This window comes from Apodemus sylvaticus, chromosome 6 (assembly GCF_947179515.1).
Source record: "Apodemus sylvaticus chromosome 6, mApoSyl1.1, whole genome shotgun sequence".
Classification (NCBI taxonomy): domain Eukaryota; kingdom Metazoa; phylum Chordata; class Mammalia; order Rodentia; family Muridae; genus Apodemus; species Apodemus sylvaticus.
Window position 1 is genome coordinate 121,342,556 of NC_067477.1, and position 25,143 is coordinate 121,367,698.

At 40.2% G+C, this 25,143-nt stretch overlaps 1 non-coding gene and 1 pseudogene across 1 annotated transcript; both read left to right on the plus strand.

Moving 5' to 3' along the window:
- Positions 1-8,331: 8,331 nt before the first annotated feature.
- LOC127688217 (small nucleolar RNA SNORA48) lies at positions 8,332-8,477 on the plus strand. The gene has a single exon (XR_007978627.1). It is a non-coding gene; the product is annotated as a small nucleolar RNA SNORA48 (small nucleolar RNA).
- A 530-nt stretch (positions 8,478-9,007) lies between these two features.
- On the plus strand, positions 9,008-21,557 carry LOC127687986 (L-lactate dehydrogenase A chain-like; annotated as a pseudogene).
- Positions 21,558-25,143: the final 3,586 nt, after the last annotated feature.

Consider the following 25,143-nt stretch of genomic DNA (forward strand, 5'->3'; position numbering starts at 1 on the left):
AAGGAAAGTCTCAATTTGAAATTATGCAGAGAACATCATTTGCTGTATGAAATAGTCAGATGTTGAAGAACCATCTTTTATTTACACAGGAATTTTCTAACAATAGATCTTGATTCTGCTATTAGGCCTCCTCTTTCTCATTTATTCTAGGAGAAATTTGAAATTCCGAAAGAAAAGAGTAGGATTGTAATGGAGCAGGATGGCTTGAATATACTATTGATGTACCCATTAACCTGTAGAGCAGGGTGTCTCTATGTTGCAGTTCCATGCTTAAATGTCTGTTTACAAAAGAAGGCATTAATCAAGACATATGAATCCATTTATAATGCCTTTGCACCTGCCGCTGACACCCGGGAGAGCTGGAGAGCGAGACAGCTGCAGCCTGACAGCTAATTTTAAGCCGAAGTCGTCACTGTCCAGACACTTATCAGAGAGTCAAGCAGCCAATGTCTTTTATGACTGACACCTTCTCCTTCCCCACCCCACCCCCTAGAGTGATAAACAGAAAAGAAAGAAGGAGTTGCTGTCTACTGTAGCAATGTAAAAAATCACATCAACCATCAACACCAGGCCTTAGACTTTCATTAGACTGCCTCCCTCTTAGCTAATTACTGTCAGCATTAAATTACAGAGTAGGGAGGCCCCACTCAATACCAATTCATTCATTTTAGGTCACAGTTTGGCAGAAAACCTGTAGTGAAAGGCCAAACCTTCATCCACTAAGCCTTTTATTTGTGACTAAACCAAAGTCTCCACAAGTGGTTTAATTCGAGTCAAGCAGGGCTACACTAAAGGCTGATAATAGTTTTCTTTTTAATATAAAGATTTGCTTTAGCCTCTAGTCTACTCCAGGGGACTTACCATTTTAAGTATCAAAAGACTAAGAAGCTTGTACATGATTTTCTCAGTAAAGCTTTGCATCTTTTATGGTCAACAAGTGACATGCTTAAAACAAAACAAAACAAAAAAACAAAACAAAACACCAGATCTAAGTGGTTGACTTTCACTGCTGTGTAAAGAGGCAACGATTTTGGTGGTTTGGGGTTTTTAATGATAGGTTGATTAGTCAGGTGTGCTATCATGTCCCTTTGGAATTTCATTATTGCACAAGGGTGGTCAGACAAGTAGACAAGTTGAGATCTGCTTCGGTGTTTTCTGGGACTAAAAAGGTACAGTTAGTTATTAACCTCCCAGGGGTTGCTTTCATGTCTTATGGTCTAGTCAATTCTTCAGTTTACCTAGCAAAAGCAAGTCAAATGTGCTGCAGCCTGGCATGTATGCTTGGTGTTTGATACAAGCTTCTGAAATAAAGTGATTTTTCTAGGGACCAGAAGCAAGACTGAAATGACAAACTTAGAAATTCAATGTATCTGAAGTTCACATGGTGAGGAGGGAAGGCATTACTGTGTAATAAGAATTTCTTCAGATCCCCAGTGCTTGGGTTTTAGTACACTAGGGAAAATCTCTTGAGGAAAGCACTGGTTTTCAACGGAGTGGATATTGAAGCCCAGCGAGCCAGCGTAGTGTAGTCTAGACATCTTCATGAGGCAGGATAGAAAGACAGAAAGCTGAAGGGTCATGAGAAAGGAGAAGAACCATTCATTTCCCATGATCTCGTTTGTGTTCGTGAATGACCAAGAGTCAAGAGCTTCTGCTCAATGGACAGAGTAGCTGCAAAAAACACCTGTACAGAAAAAAGGTCCCCTTTTCCAAGACACGCCCTAACAATAGCTGCTGAACCAGGCTCAAGGTGAAAACACAGGGATGTTGATTTCACCCTTATCAGCATGCCTTCCTTATTAGTGATCTTTTACAAAGCACTTTGTAGTCCAGGTTGCAATCTCATGTACACAAGGAAATTCAGTAAGATAAGAGAAATGAGACAGTACTTCATTGTAGTTAGTTCACACGTTTTTAGACATTGCTATAGCATTTTTTTACAGTTAGCATTTTTTATTGAATATTTTATTCATTTACATTTCAAATGTTATCCTCCTTCCTGGTTTCCCCTCCACAAAGCCCCTATCCTATTTCCCCTCCCCCTGTTTCTATGATGGTGCTCCCCTACCTGCCACGCCCACTCACTCCTGCCTTACCACCCTAGCCTTCCCCTACACTGGGGCATCGAGCCTTCACAGGACCAAGGACCTCCCTTCCCATTGATAAGGTCATTCTCTGATACTTATGTTTTAGTACATTTTCCTTCATCTACTCCACCTCTTGTGTTTTTGATTCCCTCCTGTAAGTGTGCAGTCTCTTTTTCTCTTTCAGGTCCCGTTTGATTTTTTGTTCCCCCCATCCTTCCTCATTACCTAAATTAACCCCTTCTTGGTCACCTTTTTAGTTCTTAGGCTCTACCCACATTTATAGACATAAAACATACATGCAAAGGCATGTGCACACACAGGCACATATAGACACACACAGACATACATAGACACAGAGACACAGACACAGATACACACACACATCAAGCTAGTATTCATATATGAGAGATCATGTTTTTTTTCTTATGTCTGGTTAACCACTTACTATAATAATTTATAGATCTATTCATTTTTCTGCAAATCACATTTTATTTTTATTTACAGATGAATACAATTCCACATGCAACTGACATTTTCATTATCTATTCATGTGTTTTCATGTCTGAAACAGACATCTAAACAAGTTCACTCTTTAAAATTAATTTCAAAATCAACTTAATCTTGCTATTTCTAGAGTTGTAGGTTATATTCTTTGAACGGTGTAGCTTCAGAATCGCACAATCACATACTTAGCTATTTTTTAAAACTTTTTATTTATTTATTATAATGTAAGTACACTGTAGCTATCTTCAGATACTCAAGAAGAGGGCGTCAGATCTCATTATGGTTGTGAAACACCATGTGGTTGCTGGAATTTGAACTCAGGACTTCAGAAGAGCAGTCAGTGCTCTTAACCACTGAGCCATCTCTCCAGCTCACATACTTAGCTATTGTTAAGACATTTAGCATATCTTTTCCTTGATATTAACACTTGGTTCTACCTTTTTTGAGTGTACACATTCCTTTGCTTACTAAACTCTATTGCATTCTACCCTGACTCTTCCTGGCATTATTTTCTCTGGTATACATGAAGGTCCTGGCTATGCCTGAGTAGACGTTTATGAGAACTCTCCAGACTGCTCAACCATCAGTTTTGTGCTGCTCTGACATTTGCCCTCATGACCCTATTTAATTCTCTTGAGGATCAAGTTAAAGGTAATCCCATCTTAAAGATGAAGACAATCAAGTTAGAAGGTAAATATCTTGTGACCAATTTACTTCTAAGACAATCAAAACACATACATTTTGTCTTAGAAGCCACTTACTTTTCTGCTAAACACACTATCTTGTGCACACTAGAACAGCCAGGAAGAGAAGGTTATGCATACTTGACCTTGTATGGCCATGCTCAGTGGTCAATGTTCATTTTCAGCACTTCTCACCAGAGTGCCTGAAAACGTAGTCTATTCTTTGTTAATTGTCTAACTCTCTTGAGTTTCAGTTTTCATCAGTGAACACAAACAGAACAAATAGGACACTGTGTCACTGCAGTTTGTGCACTGTCTTTCTCTCTCTTATGTAGACTAGAAGGATGAACATTCATGACAAGGTCTGGTGGTTTACCATTTAAATGAAGAAGCTGTGGGAACATTGTAGTCTGAGGCTAGGTAGTCCTTAGGATGTCAGATCTCTTGGGAGTTGTACCACATATGACAAGGACCATACATTCATTCATTTAGCCTTTTATTCTGCCTCTCTCTTTCAAGAGGGGAAGATAACCTTCCAATTAATATGGGGTTGGAAGTTGTAATTTGATTGTTAGTAATGTGTTTATTTTCTAGGTATATTTCTGTCTGTATTTCCCTGAAGAGGAAGTTTCTGGTCCTGTCATGTGATGCAGACACACCTGGTGTTTTGCTGATACAAGACCTGAGGGAGGACACGTGACATTTGGAGAGGGTATAAATAGGACTCAATGGACAGTGATGGCACGCTTGCCTAGCTAGTCTTGCAACATTTTGGTGGTCTGGAGTCTTTGCTGATCTTCACGTCATTGAGAGAGGCATGACTGAAAACTTTTCCTGGTGTTCCAGCTAGTACTGGTTGCTGCTACTGACTTGTGCCAATTCAGCAGAGGCCTGGCTGTTTCTGCTGGATCATGACACCACTGCTGATTCATGTTTGGTATCCTGACACTACCAAACTAGACTGCTGGTGTCCTGACAATGGAGATTGAAATTGCCTCAAAGAACTACTTCTAAACAGGTCCATATCCCCTTGTCCTATTTACCATCTTTCCCCCCTACCTTTGGATCGTGGGCTAGAAGGAGGGTCGAAGCATTTGAGAACTCTTCTTAAAGTATGTTTTAAATAATTTAAGTCTACACTCCACTATCCTGAGAAAATAAAAATGTTTCCAAGGTTTATGGCAATGTTAGTTACCGAGGAGGGCTCAGTACTTTATAGGGTAGGGTCTTTTGTTTCACACAGATAATAGTACAACTGAGCAGTGGCAGAAGAAAGATATTGACAGTGATGTGTGCTGCAAAGTGGGAACCCTGGGAATGGATGCTAAGGTATGCCTTCATACAGTATGACTTTAAAGAACATCAAGCTATTTGCCAAATTAGAGATTCAATGACAGGAAAGACAGTGTGAAACATCATGGGTGAACTGCAATGAATATAAAGTTAAAGATGGGTAGACAGAGGGTGGTATAAAGTCACAAAGAGGATTGTAGATTATAGAGCTCAGACATTGTCTTCAAGATCACCTAGAGCCACTGCTGGCCATTATCAGCTGACCAGATACATGTCTGGCCACATTACTTGTCAGCACAGGGATAGATTTCATATGTGTAAAAATATCTGTGAAAAGAGCAGTAGGGACCTCATGCCGCCACATCTTTAAGCACAAAGAGAGATTCAAATAGCACTGCTATTCTTAAATGATTCTACAATTGGTGCTGTTCCTGCTTCTGTATTGCAATCCCTGTGTCTAAAACCATCAGCCCAGGCTTTCAGGGGGTTCCCAGAGCAACAAGAAGCTGGAATGGCTACCACCAGAGAAGGAAGCTGCTGGGTCACACCCCAAGGAGAGAGGGAGAAGTGGGCATGGCAAAAGGATAAATGAATAAGTAGGAATACAGCTCTAAAGCTGCATACTTGCCTAGCATGCGAAAGGCCCTGGTTTGAATCACCAGTATTACACAAGCAAACAACCAACAAACAACAGTAATGAAAGATGAACTGAGATATCAATGTGGTCACAGTGTCAGCCTATGCCAGCCAATGAGATACCAGTCCCTTAGAGGCCCAGACTCCCTCCGCAAGCAGAGAGACAAATCATGAGGTGTGTGCTGATCGTATTCTGCTTTAAAGAGATTAGAAGGAGATCTTATGCAGTGATGGTTTGAGGTGAAGCTGATGGCACAAAGAGATCCAAAGAGCTCTCTTCATGAAAATATTAGGAGTGAAAGCCGATTGCTGAGAGTGTAGTCTGCCTCCAGGCATGAACAGTTGCTGGAATAGCTGAGGGCCATCATCTGGGACAGTATGGCAGCATGGGATTTGCACCTCAGTCTACAAGAGTTCGGGTGCAGCAAGAAATCCACTATCACTAATAAAAGGACTTCAAACTGCTTCAACTGCTCCCCAGAGCGTCCTTGTGGACGCACCACGCTCACTGGAGAGTCCTCTTAGGCCCTTGCACTTGTTCTTTCCTCTGCCTGTAGCATCCTCTTCTGAGTCCTTTCAAGTAGATGGCTCCGCTGTCCCTTGACACTAGGTTTTCAGTTCTAATACTTTCATGAAGATAGCTCGTTGGCTCTACGCTGTGATGTCGGCTCCACCCCTAAACCATCACTGTGTTGGATCTCCTAGTCTCTTTTCTTTAAAGCAGAATACGATCTGCACACACATCACTGTCTCTCTGCTCCTGGAAGGATCCTCACTTTGTTTCCTGCTGTCTCCTCTGTAGGCGGAATGGGCGGCCAGTCACACAGTAGATGTTCAACCAATATTTGATGAATGAATACATAAAAATTAAATGCAAGGAGAACAGGCACTAAGAGGGTTAGAGCTTTTCAACTAAGCGATCCTAAAGAACCTTTAAAAACAGTGTCATTTGCTTTTGACATTGGTGAGAGGCAAGTCCAAGAGCAGAGTGTGCATCTAATCAGTGTGCTCAGCTGTATGTCACCTGCTGAGAACCCCTGGAGACCGGCTCTTGATCACGAAAGATGAGCATGCCCCTGGCCAGTGCTTAGCTCTAACAGCTAACATTCAGGATGCACATACAACATTTTTTTTTCCGCCTCTGGGAAGTTTGAGGGCTCTTATTATTCTTAAGAAAAGCTATCTTAGAGGAACATGAATTATCTATTAAAGAGACTTTGGAATTTTAACCTAAAAATCATGAGGAGAATTTCTGTGGAATTGACAGGATACTCCAGAATAATCATCCTAAATCGTTTTTTCTTTCAGATAGAAACAAACTGGAAAATGTAGTAATTTTCATATGTAGAGGCAAAAAGGCACTTAGCACAGCTTGAAGATTCAAATTCGTCTGGGTAGAGCTGCTGCACTTGGTTTTAGTTTGAACTTGAGCTCCAAGATACAGTCTAAGAATGTGGCCATATGATACTGCTGCCTGCAGCAGGGCCTGTGGGTGGTAGGGGAACCTTCCTTTGAGATTCCCCTGACTGCTTCATACCTGGAACTTGATAAACAGGCCTGGTAGGTTGACCAGTCAATCTCAGGACTCCATGTGTCTTCCTTCCCAATTCTAGGTTGCAACTGTGCCTGGAATCCTGCTCCCCATCTCCCGCGGCTCTGCCCCTTCATCTCCTTGTAGGTCTTCCCCTTTCTAAAAACATTTACACTTTTTATTTACACAACCCCTGCCCTCTCTCTTTCCAACCTCTTCCATGCGCCCTGACTTCCTCACAAATTTATAATCTCTTCTTTAAGTATTATTGATATATCTTCATTCACACATATGCATACATTTAAGGGTGCCTGACCACTTGGGATTGGATAACCTATCAGAAGGCTTGTCCTTGGAGAAGACTAATTCTTCCCTTTCAGCATCAATCATTTGTAGCTTTTAATCTAGGGATGGGACTTGCGAGATTCCCCCATCTGTTTTGAAAAAATAATCGGTCTTGTTACTGTGCACATCTTGTTTAGGCAAATATATGGTTGAGGTGTCATGGGTGCAGCTTCCTTCTGTCTTTCAATCTTTCTTCCTCTTCCTCCTCCATGATAGTCCCTCAGCCTTAGGTGTGGGAACTTTATTGTAGATGTGTACACTAGGGATGGGTGTCCCAGAGTCAGCTCTTCTTTGTATTTTGACCAGTTGTGGACTTCTATAATGTCTTCCTTGATGAGGGGTGAGAGATACAGTAGTTTACTGTAGGGCCCATATGGGTTTACAGAGACTGAAGTCATAAGCATGGGGCCTGCATGGGTCTGCACCAAGTCCTTTGTATATATGCTATGGCTGTTAGCTTGCTGTCTTTGTGGGACTTCTAATGGGGAGAGCAAGGTGTATCTACGATTCTTTGGCCTGCTCTTGGGATTATTTTCCTCATATTGGGTTGCCTTGTTCAGCCTCAAAATGAGGGTTTCACTTTGTCTTATTGTATCTTATTTTGTCCTGTTTGGGTTTCCTCTCTTGTAAACCCAATGCTCTGTCTTTGATGAGGAAATAGATGGGGAGTGGATCTTGGAGAGAAGTGAGGTAGGGTGGGGAGCCAGGAGGAGTGGAGAGCGGGGAAACTGTGATTGGGATGTATTACAAGAGAGGGATCGATTTTCAATTAAAAAATATTCAGGGAAAAAGTTTCTGTTCAAAGACATTTAATAACGATTTCAGTGTTAAAACTAACCCCAATTTATGATTACAAGGACATTTATGATTACAAGCAGCAGGTAGTTGATTCAATAGTGAACAGACATTAAAATAATTTGAATAGTTAACATCGTATGTGAGGACATGGTTAATTGTTGCGCGTTCCCTGAAAAGATAAAGTAGTTGTATTTTTGACTGTGTATGTATATCACTTTTGTACAAAAATATTTACAGTAAAAATAAAAGAAAATACTTATCCTGCTTGTGAAAAAAAAAAAAAAGAACTGTCCATACTATTTGAGTGATGTACACATAGAGTTAGTTTTGCTTATGGAGGTTCTACTGAATAGTTAGAAAAGCTCAAGGAATAAGTAGGGTGCTTCCTGGTATGGTTAATACTGTTGCATGGTGTTGAAACACAGCATAGGCAGCTCTTGTTTAGACAACCCCTTTCCCCGGTAATGGACAAGAGACACCTTGTTGTTGGTGGTGTTCTTAATCACCTAGGGGCAGAGCAGGTGGCAGTCCTCTGTCCATCCTAGCTTGATGCCTGGCTTGGCAGCTAAATCAAATCTGTCTTGTGCCTAGGACACATAAAAATTAAATAAAATCAAATTCAGGCAGCACAATGAAGGAGGAGGAAGACAGACAGAGACCTGAGGACTACCATGCCACCCACAGTCCTTTTCTATTCAGTGCACAGCATAGGTAGGTCACAGAGACCTGCTTGCTGCCAAGCTATGCCACATGCATGGATGGAGGATGCCACCCAGCACTGCCATATGGATGGCCAGCCTACAGATGGGGACAGCATAACGAATGAGCATGTGGTGGTCAGATGGGAGGGAAAGAGACATGGAGCAGCTAGCTTGACAACTGTGACAGAGATGGAACAGGTAGCCTGTTGTGACTGATGGTGCCTACCACCCGAGGCCTTGGTGAGAGCCCAGCTTAAACTGCTGCTGAGAGTCACATCTGATTCTGTGACTATGGTAGTTGTCAATGTCCATGGCTTATATTACCACTAGAGAACTCGAGGATGTCTCTGGTTGAGACAGCTACAGAGTACCACATGGACATCCAGGGGCTGTGCATAATTAGCCCTGCCCCTCACTGGCTGTGGTGCTATGGAGAGCTGGCTCTATCTCTCACCAGAGGCAGCACTCAGGAGAGTGGGCCTTGCATCTCACCCAGGCTTCATAGTGGAGCTGGTCCTGAAGGCGAAAGCACAGATAAGCCAAGGGTGTGAGAGCAGGAGAGCAGGCCCAGCCCCTCACAGACTGTGGTACTTCGGAGAGTGGACCTCCAGTGCCTTGACTGGGCAGCACAGTGGAGCTGGTTTTGGAGTTGTGGGTGCAGGTAAGCCTGTCAGAGGGTATGAGAGCAAACCCTTGATGGTGGTGTTGGGTGATCTAGCTGGAGAAGTACTGAAGAGCTGGCCCTGGTAGTACAGATAAGAGAGAACCGCTGTGCTGACTAGCTCAGCTGCCACCCAGGGCCAGATCCAGAGCTCTGAACTGTCCCACCTCCAAATCTATATCATCTTCGAACAGTTGGGATGTGTGACAGGGCCAGTATTATTGTTCCAAAACTGGGTAAACTCCATAACACAGGGAACAGAAGTGCAGATGAGGATCCAATATTGATGGTGTTGCAGAAGCCAGAGATATAGAACCAGACAAAGGACTCATTGCAATGAACATTTGCAAGTGAAGATGTGTGGACAGAAGGACATACTGGGCGGCACACTGTGACATACCACAGCCTCCATGATGAGATGTCTTCTACACTTTATTTTGTTGTTTGTATGTGTGTGTGTTTTATTTTCAGGGGAAGATGCAAAGTCAAAGGAAAGATATCCCGGGATGGGGAGATGAGGAGGACTGGGTGTATGATGAGAAACTCATAAAGAATTGGTAAAGATAATAGACAATGAAGAAAATTACAAAACAAAGCAGAAAGATTTCCAAAGGAACTCAAGGGACAGACTATGGTTATTAAGGGTCTTTGCAGGTACAGTTCTTTAATTACGTGAAAAGTGGTTTTCCCTGACCTTGGGTCAGCAGGTAGTTGTTTGCGGCTGATATGCTGTATTTCGAAAATTAAATTATAACTCTTTTTTTATTCGATATATTTTTTATTTACATTTCAAATGATTTCCCCTTTCCTAGCTCCCCCACTCCCAGAAAGTCCCGTAGGCCCCCTTCTCTCCGCCTGTCCTCCCACCCACCCCTTCCCACTTCCCCGTTCTGGTTTTGCTGAATACTGCTTCATTGAGTCTTTCCAGAACAAGGGGCCACTCTTCCTTTCTTCTTGTACCTCATTTGATGTGTAGATTATGTTTTGGGTAATCCAGGTTTCTAGGTTAATATCCACTTATTAGTGAGTGCATACCATGATTCATCTTTTGGGTCTGGGTTACCCCACTTAGTATGATGTTCTCTAGGTCCATCCATTTGCCTAAGAATTTCATGAATTCATTGTTTCTAATGGCTGAATAGTACTCCATTGTGTAGATATACCCCATTTTTTGCATCCACTCTTCTGTTGAGGGATACTTGGGTTCTTTCCAGCATCTGGCAATTATAAATAGGGCTGCTATGAACATAGTAGAGCATGTATTCTTATTACATGGTGGGGAATCCTCTGGGTATATGCCCAGGAGTGGTATAGCAGGATCTTCTGGAAGTGAGGTGCCCAGTTTTCGGAGGAACCGCCAGACTGATTTCCAGAGTGGTTGTACCAATTTGCAACCCCACCAGCAGTGGAGGAGTGTTCCTCTTTCTCCACACCCTCTCCAACACCTGCTATCTCCTGAATTTTTAATCTTAGCCATTCTGACTGGTGTAAGGTGAAATCTCAGGGTTGTTTTGATTTGCATTTCCCTAATGACTAATGAAGTTGAGCATTTTTTAAGATGCTTCTCCGCCATCCGATGTTCTTCAGGTGAGAATTCTTTGTTTAACTCTGTACCCCATTTTTTAATAGGGTTGTTTGGTTTTCTGGAGTCTAACTTCTTGAGTTCTTTATATATATTGGCAATTATCAAATTCATGTGGAACAACAAAAAACCCAGGATAGCTAAAACTATTCTCAGCAACAAAAGAAAGTCTGGGGGGAATCAGTATCCCTGACCTCAAGCAATAATACTACAGAGCAATAGTGTTAAAAACTGCATGGTATTGGTACAGTGACAGGCAGGAGGATCAATGGAACAGGATTGAAGATCCAGAAATGAACCCACACACCTATGGCCACTTGATCCTCGACAAAGAGGCTGAAAACATCCAATGGAAAAAAATTATAACTCTTTAAATCTAACCTTTTTTTTTGGTCCATCCTCATGTACCCTCTCACTGAGGCATGAAATATCTGAGCCATTTTAAAAAGTCACACACTCACACAGACACTCTCTCTTCTTATCCTATTATTCTTACCATTACTATGATTTGAAATGAAATTTCTGCAGTTTCTTATTCGGGCTTCTGTTTTTCTTTTAATTTGAAGTCCTAGGTGAACATTGTTTAAAAGCCAAATGATTTTTCAGGTATAGTTATAGAAGCAGATGCTTCCCCAGAACTCTAATTCCTCTTCAATCTGGGCAATGACTCTGAGCCCTTTGGGTGATTTCCTCTGATATTTGTCTCCATGTTTCTAAGGACCAGCTCCACTCTAGCTTGGTTTCCCTGATTTAGTTTTGCCTTCTCATCAGTGAGAAGTTACTCATCTTTTCCTCCATTATCACATGACTCTGATGAGGACACCATTAGTCATCTTTGTTATGACCTCTTGGCTAGTCACTGTTGCTGTGTGAAGTGCAGTGCTTCCCTTCCTACCTTGTAATTTGGCCAGAGTTAACAGTTACACTTTTGACTTGTGTGTGTGTACTTTGTGATTTTCTTCAGACATACTTATTAGAAACCTAACCTGAAATTCTTTTATATTTTTCTAAGTCTGTTGTCAGTTGTACATTTAGATGTTTCTTGTCATTCATCAATCTTCTCATCTTGAAGAAAGGTTCTGGTATTGTTCTCACCTGCAACAAACTAGGTAGATAGCTGCAGTAGCTACATAGTGCCTATCTGGGATTTGTCAGGATCTTCTTGGTAAGTTCTTCTAGGCTGCCCCAAGCTCACCATGTAGCCCCAGCTGGCCTCCAATTTGTAATCCTCCTGCCTTAGCATTGAGTGCTATAATTGTTGAATGTGTTTCAGTAAATCTCTAACCCAAATAAGCCCGTGCAAGGAAAACACAACTCAATGTGAATACAAGCTGTGTGTCTAGTGGGGCAGACCTACCACTACACCATTATATTCCCAAGCTATGAGATCCTTTATAACTTGTGGTTTCTCTAGGCCACATGCTTCTGTTCCATTTTCCTTCTAAGTCCTCCTCTTCAGTCTTCCTCTTTCTCCTTTCTCTCCTCTGCTCTAACCTTTATTTTACAAGTTAAAATGGGGAGAAAGTTCATGTGAAGTCACCTGAGTGTGTGATTCACTCCTAGTCCCAGGCAGCCCCTCCTGGGGAAGCAGAATTAGCAGAATTAGCATCAACATACAAACATACAAACAACACCAGGACAATCCACAACTGGCTTTGGTCCTTCATTTCTATTATTGGCTTTGTATTGAGTTTTATTTTAGCTCCCCCTTTCTCCTTGCTTTGAAGAGTATATTATTTTCATTTCATAGCTGCATTATATCTCTTTATCTGTGAGTTCACTGACATTTATTTTCTTTTACTTGTTCCCAAAAAAGTTCATTTTCACCAACTCATTCTTCCTAATTGATTACTTACATTTTGGTATTTACCATTCATACTAGATAGTCTCTCATGTGTCCAGTAATCCCCATATGTGAGATGGAGGTTAGACAAGATTGGAAATCTGTGTGGATGATTGGAGATTATCCTTTGAATGCTGTACCCACATGGTGATTTTACTTGGTCTTTTCCTTAAAGGGCTCCTGATAGGGTCTGCTTAGATATTTTCTTTTAAGACTGCCAATTTATCTGGGAAATACTGTTTTGTAATTCTTCTGCCTGAAGTGTGAGCCAAATTAAGAGATATGGAACAAAATAAACACAGATTCTATATTTTAACTGTTATTTACAGTAGATGCTTCAAGTCTGAAGATTCTCTATTCCCAACTATCCTTCTTTTTGAACATTTATTCTTTGAAAATTTATACTGTGTATAATGTATGTTGGTCATATCCACCTCCTACTTCCTGCTTCTTACTTTCCCAATACACCCCTAACATCTCTCTCTCAATTTCTTGATTCTTCTCTCCCTCCCTTCCTCCCTCCCTTCCTCCCTCCCTCCCTCCCTCCCTCCCTTCCTTCCTTCCTTCCTTCCTTCCTTCCTTCCTTCCTTCCTTCCTTCCTTCCTTCCTTCCTTCCTTCCTTCCTTCCTTCCTTCCTTCCTTCCTTCCTTTCTCCCTCCTTCCCTGTCTGTCTGTCTGTCTGTCTGTCTGTCTGTCTGTCTGTCTCTCTTTCTCTCTCTGTTACTGCTGTTTCCATGCACATGGGCGTGGAATCTTCTGCTGAGGCATGGACAACCTACCATGGCTACTCCCCAAAGAAAAGTGACTTTCCTTTCTCCAGAAACCATCAACTACCAATAGCTCTTGGCTAGGGGTGAAATTTGAGGAGCACCTCTTCTCTCCATGCTAGAGTTTGATCTTGATCTTATGTGGTTAAACATAGATACTGTGAGATCATTTGGGCAAAAGCTATGTATGGTCTAGAGGAAAACATTTTGATGCACTCCTCCACAGCCTCTGGTTCTTTTGTTCTTCCTGCCTCCTCTTGTGAGATGTTTCCTGATCCTTGGGGAGCAGGATAGATGTCTTAAGGCTGAGTACTCAGAGTGAGTTGCTCTCAGCACTTTGAATAATGAATCTCTGTATTAATTACTACCCACTGCAATAAAAAGCTTGTCTGACTCAGGTTGAGAGTGGCATAAATCTACAGACAGAAACACAGATATTTAGAGTTCAGATGCTTTGACAACTTTTATGAAAACATTGATAGGTTCTCCCTTTGAGCCTGACTTTCCTATCCATTGACTTTGAGTGTGCTTATAGTTCTGGGCACGGATTCTCTCCTGTGGAGCAGGTATCAAATCTAATAAAAAGAGCAATTGCTTATCTCCAAACAGTCTTGCCACTAGTGTACTGGAAGACATATCACATTAAAGGCAGCCAACAGGATGAGTTTCCTGGTCAGTTAAAGGTTAATTTCTGTGTTGTGACACCAATGTGTATTGTATGTTGTGTCTTCAAAAATTAATAAATTATTAGTAGCTGATAGGTAGGTAACCCACACCCAGCACAGAGATTTTTATTTAATGACTCATGCCTTTTGGGAGCAGCATTGTTCATCTATGTGTGGTACTTCTTTTCAAAGGCTTTTACAACTAGCTATACTTTAATTCATTTACAATCTAATGTAGTCTCGTAAGGTTTCTTCATACACTATTCATTTTGTTTAGCTACCCCTTGACCCTCAGTCGCATCTCTGTTTAACTTTTGATCAAGACCCTCTATGGGTCATATAACTGCATGCAGTTACTTGGTAGCTTGGTAACAGGAAAAGATTTCTGTGCACAATGACCAAAGATTAAGTGTATTATGAATTCAATGTGTAATGAATTCACAGTGTTTCTGGAAGTTCCTGCCTATGTTGCACTCATGACATCATTGCTGTTCTGAACAACATATCTGCTTAGTGCATACAGTGTTGATGAATACTGCCAGACATAGCTCAGCTCATACTATTACACGTTATGAACTACAGTGTTCCTACTGGACACACAAAATTCTTCTGGTAACAATATCTTCATTATTATGGAAACCTAAAGCTAATACTTTCTACTATTAGCCTTCAACATTTGAAAACTAGGATGTCTGATTTTTGAGAAATTAATCCTTGAGTTGCTGACTTGAGTTTCATAGAAAATCATTAAATAAAATTTGGCTTGAGATCAGAATAGAATTCTCAACAACAGAAATGGCCTTAACTATGTTCTGTCATTTTGGATTAATGTGAAGCAGCAGTCTTGGCACTGATAATTTTAAAATCAAAATATTGATCAACTCTGAGAAATATTGAGGGCTTTCTAATCCTGTAATATGAAATAGTCAGCCAAGATTTAGTTCATTATTCAAAAATAAGACTATACATTTTATTAGTATGCAAGTTCCCTTCCATAAGGCCATTTTCATGTAAGGCCATAATGTGCTCTTAACATATTCCCTTTTCCTCATAACTCATTACCCTACCCTGTCTCACCTACCATTGCTCTGTTCCCCTCCCATAGCCTCCCCTCTTTCCTCCTCTCCCATTACTTTCCTTCCCCCAGGACAGTTTTGCTTCTATTTTTATATCATCTCATTGTAAGATAAATATGAAATGTGAGACATAGACTCAGGGTTGGAGCCCTTGGTCCCCAGGTACTGTATGCAAAGGTCTTAGAGCCTTTAGGACAGTGCTTCTCAACCTCTTTAATGCTGTGACCTTTAATACAGTTCTCCATAAAGTTATTTTCATTGCTACTTTATCAGTCTAATTTTGCCACTGTTATGAATTGCAATGTAAATATCTGATATGCACAATATCTGGTATATAACTCTAAAGGGGTCGCAGTGAGAGCTATTGCTTTAGGAGGTAGAGATATGCTGGAGAAAGTAGTTTGCTAGGTGTGAACCTTCAGGTTTTATATTCTGGTCTCACTTTCTCTTCACTCTTCACAAATTCTTGAGTATAGATACGATGTGACCAGTCAGCTTCCTTCCTTGCCTGCTGCCACGGTGTCCTGGAACTGTGAACCAAAATAAATCCTTCCTCCCTTAAATTGCTTTTGTCACGTGTTTGTTTGGTTTTGTTTTCTACAATGGTAGAAAAATAATTAAAACACATCTGTACACATATCATTTTATATAACTGTGAGAAAATGAGGCAAATGAAAGAAATGAGATTGACCTAATTTGCCTAATACCAGGAATAATTTGTATAGCTATTTTACCTATATAGTTGAGATCATATAAACTTTCTTAATTAAAATAGGGTGATAAAGTTTAAAAGGCATTGCTCTATTTTGCTCTTTTTAGAAAACCAGGTCTCTATTTGAAAGAAGGATGAGTTTTGAGTTTGGTAGCATTTTGTACACACATTCCTTCAGCCAGTTTTCTTGTTGTGAAGCATATTTCTAGAAGCATGAGCTTTAGTGAATTTGTTATGAAATAATTTACTCCATTTATCTAGAAATCTAAATGGTCTACCTTATAACAAGGTATGCTCAATATCTTCATTATGTTTATTTTTATTCATCTATTTTTAAAGATTTATTTATTCTTATTTTATATCTATGACTATTTTGCTTGCATATGTCTGTGCATCACATGCCTGCAGTGCCCACAGAGGCCAGAAGAGGACATCAGTCTCCTGGAACTGGAGTTACAGATGGTTGTAATCCATAGTGTGGTTGCTGGGAATCAAACCTGGTTCCTTTGGAAGAGCTCCTATTGTTCTTAATCACTGAGCCATCTCTCCAGTCCTTTTATGATTTTTTTTAAATAGGTGGTAGAAGTAATTTTTAAGAATACATAGGACTGGGGGTATTGTTCAATGTATAATGCATGTTACCATATGTAAGACTTTAGCAATTTCATTTTCTCTGATAATATTAGCATAAGGTTTTAGGTGCTTCACACTCTTTAGCAAGAATCGGAAATCTTCATGAGTTCAACATGGCATGGAATACCTCATGTTCTCGATACAGCAATAGTTACAGTGTAATAAAGCATTTACCTGTTCCCTGCATTCTGGGGTCTTCTTGATAGATCTACCTTTCTCTGGATTGATATTACATCATACTGTGCACCTATCCCAGAAAGTATGGATTCTTGGTGCTACCCTGTTATATTTTATGACTTCTTTTCTTTATATGTCTTTAATTTGGACTGTTCTCAGAGCCTGGGTAGCCTTCTCCAACCATTTTTGATGATTACAATTATAATTCACCCTCATTGTTCACTTCTAATGTTGACCTGTTTATTTAATCTTAATTTTACTATTCATTTACTCATTCATGTTTTTGATATATATATCAATATATATATAAATATAATATATCTCTATATCTCTATCTATGTCTATCTCTATTCTACAGTTTGACAGATAACATGTTAGATTAAGAGTATACAAAAGTAAGCAAAACCTTGCCAACATTGTTGTGCCAATTCAGGGTAGAAGTGGAAGTTAGATGTTAGCTAAGTAACTATATAATAGAGACAAGTTGTGAGTTGTGTTGAAGGTCTATGAAGGGAATTGATTGTGTCTGAGAAACCAGGGAATTCTTTCCTGACTAAGAGATAGTTCTGATAAAATATGAAGATGGAGTGGAGATGGGACATTTTTAACAAAGAAAATAACAATGGTAAAATCAGGAAGTGTAGGGAGCAAGGGACAATTTAAGAACATAAAGGACCAGAGCAAGAAGAGAATAGGATGGGGTAATAATGTAAGGATGGAGAGTCAAGACATGTCAAGTCAGACATAATCACCCAATTTAAGGAATTCAGGGCATTATAAAACTAATGAAGTCCCTGGAGTGCTTGATGTAGGAGAATCTGTAAGTAGATTTGTGTTTTTACAAACTTACTCCACCTGCAGTGAACAGGACACCTCAGAGGTGGCCAGAATAACAACAGGGATATGTCTAAAAAGTAGTTGCAAAATACACATGTAGTGCATGATGATGCGTTAAACTTCTGGGTAGCAAAGGTGGCAGGCAGAATGACTTAGAAAATCTTAGAGGTGAGATGGACAGTGCTTGGGGAGTTGGGAAGGTTACTACAGATTGGCTTGTTTAGCCTCCGTAGATCTTGGTGGTATTCCCTAACAGTTCTGTCCCATGTTAGGATATTTAGGATAATGCAAGGTAAAGTGTGTTGTTGTGCACATGTGCTACTCAGTCATCTCTATTTGCAATTTCTCTTCAACAGCCCAGCCCAGTAGAAGAAAGAGAGTGATTGATTCAGGTTTGGTAGATCAGATTGTGCAAGATAGGCTGTTTTTCCATGTGGTTTAAAATTTTTAAAATTTCCTTCTTTGTATCTAACATGTCATTTTTAAAGTTGTATGAAGGCATAGAAGATATAGAAAATGTAAATATATTTGGGAGAACAAAGGATCTATTGAGGAATCCCTTACTTTCTTCCCCTTACTTGAAAGTTCACCTATTTCTATTACTCACACAAGGAGAACTATTTGAGTTAACATAGGGCCCAATGAATGCCAAGAGCCCCTGGTATTGCTGCATGCTTCATAGATGGCTGGGGTCTGTGTCCAGCTCTCCCCTGTGGGGCAGTCTATTCCCATGCTCCCCGTATGTGCTACATGTTTGTGAGATAATCTCTCTTATTTAGCACATTGGTCAGCATTTATCTTCATGGAAAATTAATCTATCTTAGAGTGTAAGAAATTGCTTAATAAATGTCAAGGTTACTTGCTATCTAACACATAGATTCATTAAAAAGGACTTCTTAACTTCATTAGAACAAATGCCATAGGACATTTTGGAAGGTGAACAAAGAGCTCATCTTTCTCTGTCATAGATTTCAAGTTCTCCAAGACCCTCAGGCCTAAAACTGGACTCTACCCCTCAGCTTGCATTAAGATCACACAATATCTACTGATACTTTCTTATATGTTTCTTACATGTTTTATTTCTTCATTTTTTTTTTTTTGTGGGTGAAAATTGAGTAATTGAAATGCATCACCAGCAAAGGACAACCATTTGCATGCTGATCTTTCTTTCGGACTCATTGTGACTCTACTGGAATGCAGAGTGATATTCTCCTCTGACCCGTTTGTGTGATCTACTTACCTGAACTTGAGTTTTAGCTCTGAAGTGACTATGAATTGTAGCTAATGAAACTCTAGGAACGGTTGTACAGGTTGCAAAGGCCAAACGATTTGGGATCAAATTTGTCAAAGTTGCATTTCACAAAATGACATATTTTCTTTTTTCATTCTCTATCACACTTATAATTCAAAAGTGAGTCTAAATGTCAGATCCTGTTCTGGTATTTCTTCTTTGTCTGACGGAATTAGGCTCTCTCCTTTGGGTGCAGATGCCTCTATTCCTTCTTTCTAAAACACAACTTACAGCAGGATACTGTAAATTTCCCACTTCTTGGAGGAAAAGGATTTTACCATTACTTATCTTTCAATATACTGTTCCTATCAGAGTTCTTGGTTCCATTGCAAGAGCTTAACACATTTGTTGAGTGAATAATGCATACCCCATCAAGAGCACATGGTTTTATGTAAGGTGAAACATTTTTAAGTTTGAAAATTTATTAGTTTCTGAAACTAATATATTTCAAAATTTCATAGGATTAACCAACCAGAATGCATTTTCAGTCATATGACAACTATGTTGTGGGTAATGATTAGTGGGTAGGCAGCTTTTAATGCCCTAAACTGTCTTATAACTCTGCATGCTTCTAGGCATAAATTGGAAGCCTATATCTGTGACACAGAAATTCCTGGGCATGCTCTTGTGTTACAGCAATGCCTGCTGCCTTTAACATTAATCTACCCACCTAATAATTATTTGAGAGTCTACTATGTGCAAGAAAATGTTAAGCACTTAGGATGTAACCGTGAGCAGATTCCTTTCCCTGGGGAATTTACATTTTATTAGTAGTAACAAACAATAAGCGAACTAAATGGCATTGTTTACTATTTTGGGATGTGATACATCCTGTGGAAAAATGCAGGGTCTAGCAAGGCAAAGGCAATCAGGATTATCTAGCAGGGCTTGTTGAAAACTTATATTAATTATATTATATTTATTATTATAAATATTATATTTATAAAAATAAATATAATATTACTTATATAATTATACCAACATATTATATTAATATATTTCATATTATTAATATGATACATATAATAATTATTATAACATGTTCTATTCTATTCTATTAATGAGGGCTTCTTTGAAATCAGGTGACGTTGAGTAGTATGAAGTCTTTTCTAAATGTAATCAGTTTATAGATGTGTATATACTGCACACAGAAAGAACTCATCACCTAGTCTTCATCATTACTCTTTCTATAACATCATATCCACTAGACCAAGATAACTGGTATAGACTTCAGACTCCAAATGATTTCATTTCCTTTTCTTGAAAATTGTATTCTTTAAAAAAAAAAATTATACTGGGTTCCTCTCTGCTTTCATTTCTTTCTTGCTACTCTCTTAGTTCCTTCGTTTAACACATAGAAAAATATTTTCTTCATTTGCATTTCTGTTGACAGAACCTAGGCTGTAACACTTGCTAGGGAAGCATTCCACCACCAAGCTATACCTGCCCCCCCCCATGGAAGCAATTATTATTTCTCTTCTTAATCTTTAATAATTAGAATGGTTTGGGGGATATGCGGGAAGGATTGTAGGAGGGGCTGACCGTGAGGGAGGCAGAGAGAAGGATGTAAAGTGAATAAGTAAAAAAAAATTAAATTAAATTAAGGATAATTAGAATGCTTCTTCTCTGTCAACTAATGAGCATAGGTTCTGCAGCTCATCTCTAGACTTTGCATCCTTTTGATGCCAGGCATGAGGGCTGGAGAGGCTTCCTGGAGAGACATAAAGAGGAGATTCATGCTTAGTGTTCCTAGGTTGTTCTTACAGTCAGAGAGAGGATTTAGCAATTTGTTAAAGGACTTGTCAAGAGTCACATCAGCACATTATGCACAGACTTTAAAGGAGGGGATGCTTATTCATTAGCTAGGGCAAGGAGGGGGGTCAAGAATTCCAAGAATGTGAAGTTGATGAGACTTCTACATTATTTGAATTTTAGTTTGGGCTGCTTGTGTCATGCATCTGATGTAGAAACCATAGAAAATGTTTCAAGGGAAGAGTAATCAGAATTGCCAAATGTGGCTGAGGGTATGAGTAAGGTGTGGATTGAAGATGCTGGAGACCACCCTGCTGCTGGCCTGTCACCTGCTGATCATGCACTTTTGAATCCAAAAGACTCAAAGTCTAAGATGGCAAGCTTCTTAAGGAAGAACAGATAATACAGAACAAGATTACAGTTCTTAGTGTTGGTGCTATTGCTACAGCTTGTGCCATCAGTATATTAATGAAGGACTTGGCTGGTGGCACGAATGGCAAGCTGAGGGGAGAGATGATGAATCTCTAACCTTTTCCTCAGAACATCAAAAATTGTCCCCGGTAAAGACTATTGTGTGCTGCACATGGTAGAGTGGTGTGAATGTTGCTGCCTCCCGGAAGACTTTGAACTCAGAACTGGACACTGATGAAGATAAGGAGCAGTGAAAGGGGGCCCACAAGCAAGGGCTTGACAGTGCCTGTGAAGTGATGAAACTGAAAGGTTACATGTCCTAGGCCTTTGGCCTCTCTGTGGCAGACTTGGCTGAGAACATAATGAAGAACCTTAGATAGGTGCATTCCATGTCTATCATGATTTAGGGTCTCCATGGAATCAATGATAATGTCTTCCTCAGTGTTTCATGTATCCTGGGACAGAATGGAATCTCAGATGTTGTGAAGGTGACTCTGACTCGTGAAGAATAGGCCCACCTGAAAAACAGTGCAGATGCCCTCTGGGGAATCCAGAAGAAGCTGCAGTTCTAAAAGCTCCCCAGTATCTTAGCGCTTCCCTGGCTGCAGCAGGGTTTCTATGGAGACCACACACAGTCTCCTCATTTGAGCTGTGGTTAGTGTTAAGTTGTGTTAAGGTGGTCTGGGGGGAAAATCTCAGTTCCCACAGCTTTACCTTGATGCTAAGTGATACTTGTGTAGTGGTAACTTGGTTAGTGTGACAATCCCACTGTCTCCAAAACACACTGCCAACTGTGTGCAGGTTTTGATCATCCTGTGAGCCTGTTGCAGTTGCCCTGTGCATACACCAAACATGCCTAAGCCAACCAGTTCCCAGTTGTTTGTTATAACCTGGCTCCAGTGTGTAAGTCTATTATGCATATCTTGTGCATAAATGTTCTACAGGATATCGTGTGTGTGTGTGTGTGTGTGTGTGTGTGTCTGTAGTGTACATTGTAGTACTAGGTGAAGTATAAGATCTGCATATGGATGATGCAACAAACCACCTACATATCATGCCAATGAAAACACCAAAATAAACCTAGAACAGTGAAAAACAAAGATATGGACTGAGAACAATTAACTGGCTTTGGAAAACCAAATGCTTTTGCTGATCTTGGCAAGAGCCATTTTTGAAGAATGATGGGGAAAGAGCTGTTCGAAGCAGGTAGAGGAGAGATGAGAAAGGAGGAGGAAGAGGAGGAAGAGGAGAAAGAGGAGGAGGTTATGGCAAGTATGTAGTATTTTTCCAGGGTGTAAAGGGATGGAGAAACAATATGTGAACAAGGGATATTATTGCAAACTATTTTGGTTTTTAGCTGTCTCCTTTTTTCTCTTCCCTTCATCTTTCTCCTCCTCTTCCTCCTCCTATGTCTTCTCTTTTTTTTAATTTCCTGTTTTTGAGAAAAGTTCTAGGTATATAGCCGACTCTATGGGAACTTGTTATATAGCCCAGTCTGGCTTCAGACTCTAGATCATTCCTCTATCATGTCTGCCTCCAACATGCTGGGAATACAAGTGCATACTGTCACAATTGACCTTAAACCTCTCTTCTTCATAAGCTGGTTTCTCTAACATTTGTTGTGGAGATGGAAAGCTGACTTACTCAGCTATCAAAGGGAGTAGAGAATGGATGTTATTGACATGGGACAGATGTGACAATCCTAGAATAGAATGGAAAGAAGTGCCTGTTATCCACATTACAGGCACTTCTTTCCATTTATCCTAACTGGGCATTTCTGTAAGTTCAAAGGTTTTGTATTTGGGTGTACAGCTTGTCTGGAAGGAATTTATGTTTCAATTCACATGGTCCTGTCATTATGGCAGCTAACAAGACGGTGAGAAATTATAACATGTGGACTGGTCATAGACTTACTTTTTCTATTCTTTATTCGATATAATTTATTTACATTTCAAATGATTTCCCCTTTTCTAGCCCCCCCACTCCCCGAAAGTCCCGCAAGCCCCCTTCTCTTCCCCTGTCCTCCCACCCACCCCTTCCCACTTCCCCGTTCTGGTTTTGCTGAATACTGTTTCACTGAGTCTTTCCAGAACCAGGGGCCACTCCTCCTTTCTTCTTGTACCTCATTTGATGTGTGGATTATGTTTTGGGTATTCCAGTTTTCTAGGTTAATATCCACTTATTAGTGAGTGCATACCATGATTCACCTTTTGAGTCTGGGTTACCTCACTTAGTATGATATTCTCTAGCTCTATCCATTTGCCTAAGAATTTCATGAATTCATTGTTTCTAATGGCTGAATAGTACTCCATTGTGTAGATATACCACATTTTTTTTTTTTTTTTTTTTTTTTTCTTTTTTTTTTTTTTTTTTATTTGATATAATTTATTTACATTTCAAATGATTTCCCCTTTTCTAGCCCCCCCCCCCACTCCCCGAAAGTCCCGTAAGCCCCCTTCTCTTCCCCTGTCCTCCCTCCCACCCCTTCCCAGTTCCCCGTTCTGGTTTTGCCAAATACTGTTTCACTGAGTCTTTCCAGAACCAGGGACCACTCCTGCTTTCTTCTTGTATCTCATTTGATGTGTGGATTATGTTTTGGGTATTCCAGTTTTCTAGGTTAATAACCACTTATTAGTGAGTGCATACCATGATTCACCTTTTGAGTCTGGGTTACCTCACTTAGTATGATATTCTCTAGCTCCATCCATTTGCCTAAGAATTTCATGAATTCATTGTTTCTAATGGCTGAATAGTACTCCATTGTGTAGATATACCACATTTTTTGTATCCACTCTTCTGTTGAGGGATACCTGGGTTCTTTCCAGCATCTGGCAATTATAAATAGGGCTGCTATGAACATAGTAGAGCATGTATCCTTATTACATGGTGGGGAATCCTCTGGGTATATGCCCAGGAGTGGTATAGCAGGATCTTCTGGAAGTGAGGTGCCCAGTTTTCGGAGGAACCGCCAGACTGCTTTCCAGAGTGGTTGTACCAATTTGCAACCCCACCAGCAGTGGAGGAGTGTTCCTCTTTCTCCGCACCCTCTCCAACACCTGCTGTCTCCTGAATTTTTAATCTTAGCCATTCTGACTGGTGTAAGATGAAATCTTAGGGTTGTTTTGATTTGCATTTCCCTAATGACTAATGAAGTGGAGCATTTTTTAAGATGCTTCTCCGCCATCCGAAGTTCTTCAGGTGAGAATTCTTTGTTTAACTCTGTACCCCATTTTTTAATAGGGTTGTTCGGTTTTCTGGAGTCTAACTTCTTGAGTTCTTTATATATATTGGATATTAGCCCTCTATCTGATGTAGGATTGGTGAAGATCTTTTCCCAATTTGTTGGTTGCCGATCTGTCCTCTTGATGGTGTCCTTTGCCTTACAGAAACTCTGTAACCTTATGAGGTCCCATTTGTCAATTCTTGCTCTTAGAGCATACGCTATTGGTGTTCTGTTCAGAAACTTTCTCCCTGTACCGATGTCCTCAAGGGTCTTCCCCAGTTTCTTTTCTATTAGCTTCAGAGTGTCTGGCTTTATGTGGAGGTCCTTGATCCATTTGGATTTGAGCTTAGTACAAGGAGACAAGGATGGATCAATTCGCATTCTTCTGCATGCTGACCTCCAGTTGAACCAGCACCATTTGTTGAAAAGGCTATCTTTTTTCCATTGGATGTTTTCAGCCTCTTTGTCGAGGATCAAGTGGCCATAGGTGTGTGGGTTCATTTCTGGATCTTCAATCCTGTTCCATTGATCCTCCTGCCTGTCACTGTACCAATACCATGCAGTTTTTAACACTATTGCTCTGTAGTATTGCTTGAGGTCAGGGATACTGATTCCCCCAGATTTTCTTTTGTTGCTGAGAATAGTTTTAGCTATCCTGGGTTTTTTGTTGTTCCAGATGAATTTGATAATTGCTCTTTCTAACTCTGTGAAGAATTGAGTTGGGATTTTGATGGGTATTGCATTGAATCTGTATAGTGCTTTAGGCAAAATGGCCATTTTAACTATATTGATTCTACCGATCCATGAGCATGGGAGGTTTTCCCATTTTTTGAGGTCTTCTTCCATTTCCTTCTTCAGAGTCTTGAAGTTCTTGCCATACAGATCTTTCGCATGTTTGGTAAGAGTCACCCCAAGATACTTTATACTGTTTGTGG